The sequence below is a fragment of the Nematolebias whitei genome, chromosome 4 (genome assembly GCF_014905685.2).
Source record: "Nematolebias whitei isolate Nwh7 chromosome 4, NemWhi1, whole genome shotgun sequence".
NCBI lineage: Eukaryota > Metazoa > Chordata > Actinopteri > Cyprinodontiformes > Rivulidae > Nematolebias > Nematolebias whitei.
This window is the reverse complement of record NC_056501.1, coordinates 33159226-33163132: the sequence shown is the minus strand read 5'-3', so window position 1 is coordinate 33163132 and position 3907 is coordinate 33159226. Positions and strand designations below refer to the sequence as shown.

Here is a 3907-nt window from a genome sequence, read left to right as displayed (position 1 = left end):
TCGCATCACACACACACACACACACACACACACACACACACACACACACACACACACACACACACACACACACACACCTATGTGAGCCAAGTGTTAGCCACTCCAGACAGGACTCTAGTTGTCAGCAGCTCTTTGACTTTCTCCTCTTTACCACTCCTCGCCTTCTCAAAAGCCCTCACAGCTCTACTTCTGCTCATCACTCTCTTGTTTTATGGCTGTTAACCTTTTGCTTGAACACTTAGCAGCAGCAGACACTGAGCACAAACACGCACTTAAGCAAGGAGGGAACAAGGACCTGAAAGTGATGTCTCTCTTATCAAGACTAGTGAAGACCACTTTCTCTCTCCTGGTGGTCAAGTTTTCATCTGAGGATGTTTTACAGATTTAATTCTTACTTTTAACAATTAAAGGCCTTGAGTTGCAGAGACTCAATAGAAGATCATTGTTGCCCAACATCAGTTATGTTTGTTTCCTATGTTTGTTTGGTGTCCATTTATTTTTGTATTTACCGTTATTTCAAACTATTGTGGTTATGTTTGTAAAATTGACTAAATCATAACCTGTAAGAAATCGGGTCTACACAAACAGAAATGTACGTTTACCCTCTTTGTTCCATCATTTGATTCAGTTTACTCCAGTTTTTTATTTTTCTGACTTGCCCTCGACAACAACGATTGCTCTTCTTCCTCCTCTGCTCCGTCCCTGCTTCGCTTTTTGTCTTGTGAACCTTTTTCACAGCCCTTTGTGTGCACACCTTCCAAATTGTAAACTATGGATTTGTTCAGCTGGTCTCTCAACGCAATTGATCAAATTTTCTCACAAGACGACAGAGTGAAGGAGAGCCCTCTTCTCGAAAACATAATTAGATTTATGATAACTGGATTCTGCTTTTCGGGAGTCAGTGGAAATCTGGATTATCGACAAATCTGGAAACGTCAGCAGCTGTTTAAGCTGTCTGGAATGTGCGTGACGGGCTTGGACACACTCAGACTCTGCGAACTATCTGTGGACCAGTATCAGAGCTAAGCAGGCAGGACTGTGGAAGTCCTGGTGGTGTTCACGAACGGTTGGAAAGAATAGATCTTGGAGAAGTTGTAAGCCCGACTTTGGCGTAAGTAATCACGATTTGGCTGTTTGTAGTTGCCATGAGATGTACTAGCGAGACTGTAAAAGCAGACGTGGAACTTAAAGAGTTTGGCCTGACCCAAAACAATGTTGAAACCTGAATCTGGCTCTGGTCTTGAAAAGATGACTATCTCAATTTCTCTTTAGATGTTCTGGAAACGAGACACTCCAAGACACTCTGCTCCTGCTGCACCACCCCACTCCCCCGAGAACCTCTGTGGACCTATCAGAGTTCTACTGGCTGATAGACGCTGTAGCATCTTTATCAGGACTATGGAAACTATCTGGAAGTGTTCACGGACAATCTCACTGTCTAGATTTTTTTATTATTACTTTTTGTCTTACACTGTGCCCTGTGTCCAAGGACACTGTGTGAGAGATCTTTTTTATATCTTCTGTCCTCAAGTTTTCTTCCCCTTTTCTTATTTAAGCAATAAGGGCAGCACTTCATAAGCTGCAGCCTCGGTACACGTCTGCCTACTTTTTGGATGGCTGTACAGAACGTACTTTCGCTGTACTTACAAGGATACAAGGATTTTTATTGTCATTCTCATCACATGTGGTGGGACAAAACTATGTTCACAGGGTACCAGTTACATCCAGCAAAAATGCAAATTGTAGAGAAAAACGTAACTGTGCATGATTCCTTTTTTGATTATTTCAAAGCACATCCCCAAACTTACTGTAATAATTGTAAAGAAAAAAAAAAATCTAAAATGCAATCTGATGTTTGTTTGTTCCTTTTTTTAAATTTTGTATCATTTTCATTTAATTAGTTCTAATAAATATGTATTTATTTACTTGTTGTATTGTCTTATGGGGAAACATTAGCCATACATTTGTTTTTGTTCGTGCTTTATTTATTTATTTTGGAACAGTCGATAAACATGACTTTTCTGAAAAAGACTAAAAATACTTCTACCCTTTTTTATTTTTTGCCATATTTTTTTTTTTCAAATGCTCTCATAACCTGTCACATTACTGCACATTCATGTTCCTATGGGGATACATTGTAATCAAATATTTATCATATCTGCTGTGGCTGAGTGGTTAGAGCAGTTGTCCTACAATGCAAGAGTTGGGGGTTCAATTCCACCAGCAGTCCCATGTTGAAGTGTCCCTGGGCAAGACACTGAACCCCTCATTGCCTCTGATGTGTGTCCAATCGACGTATGAATGATCTAAAGCATTAAGTATTCTTTATATACTCTAGTTATACTGGTAGTAGAGTGCTGTATGAATGGGTGAATAATAAATAAGTACAGTACATTTACCATTCATATGATAAAACAAGGGCAGCACGGTGGCGCAACTGGTAGAGCTGCTGCCTCTCAGCGAGCAGGTCCTTGGTTCAAAACCCCGGTCCAGGGACCTTTCTGGGTGGAGTTTGCATGTTCTCTCCGTGCATGCGTGGGTTTTCTCTGGGTACTCCGGTTTCCTCCCACAGTCCAAAAACATGCATGTTAGGATGATTGGTAACTCTAAATTGTCCCTAGGTGTGAGTGAGAGAGTGAGTGGTTGTTTGTCTCGTTTGTCTCTATGTGGCCCTGTGATGGACTTGCGACCCGTCCAGGGTGTCCCCCACCCCTCGCACAGTGATTGCTGGACATGGTTACCAGTGACCCCCGTGACCCAAAATGGAATAAGTGGGTAAATATAATGGATGGATGGATGATAAAACAATGCATTCCTCGCGAAAAAGTTTTTTTTCCTTTGTTACTAAACTTTCTTTTTTATATTGGCCCACAGGGTGTGGTTCTGCTTTTACTTTGTATATTTGAGAACAACAGAAATAATCTTCCTGAATCCAGTTCAACTTATACTGGAAAAGTTACATCTTCCTAACCCAGAGTCGCTGTGGAGTCCTGCCTCTCACTTTACCAGACTAATTCATTTTAGTTTGGATGTAAAGAGCAAAAACTCATTTATAGTGTGCACAAGTAAATATTTATTACTAAAACGCTGTTTCACATGAATGCAAGGTGAAGAATCAAGAGCTCCATCGCTGACAGCGGCTGACGTTTACCAGAAAGCAGCAAGTAATTAGCGTGCACCTGCAGCTCGCTCATATTTCTAGGTCTGTACAGGTGAAAATCATTTTAAAAGCTTGCTATGCTATCGTGGGCAGCGTTAAAAAGATTTGTAAAAGATAATCTTAAAAAAAGAAGAAGAAAAATGATAAAAAAAACAACCTCCATGCTCATGTTTGACTGAAAACAAGGCCTCATTTTTGGCTCCTGACTCTGAAGAGTGGTGATCTGGAGGAGCATCACAAAACTCCAAACATGAAATCAATAAATACAATGTTGTTTTATTTGTTTATGTTTTCAAATATTGCAGTAAAATAAATGTTTTGTAAATTTACAAAAATGAAATGTGTAGTTTGTTTTTTTTATTATTTGTATTTATTTTTTATTTTAATTATTTTCAACAACAATAAAAAAAAAACTTAAAGGGTTAATAGCATTCCCAGAAGCAGAAATAGAAAAACAAACAGCTACAACAAGGTAGGGTTTATCAACTGATAACTTCACTATAAATTGAAAAATAAATTAAATTCTCAGTGCAGCAAATGTCAAATCCAACTGGAATTATAATCTGAGGTTATCAGACAGAAAGTGTAATAAACAAACTGAACATTTTATTTTGTTTAGAGAAAAGTGCAAACATTGGTTTGTTACAACAAATTTGGCCTAAAATTGATGCAAAACAAATGGTTATATATATATATATAATTGTAACAAACCAATGTTTGCACTTTTCTCTAAACAAAATAAAATGT

The 3907-nt window shown here is 38.5% G+C and overlaps 1 protein-coding gene across 1 annotated transcript in view; it reads right to left on the bottom strand.

The window, feature by feature from the left end:
- The window catches only part of tenm1 (teneurin transmembrane protein 1), a 439293-nt gene that overhangs the window by 325044 nt on the left and 110342 nt on the right, over positions 1-3907 (bottom strand). The gene's annotated exons all lie outside the window — the stretch shown is intronic.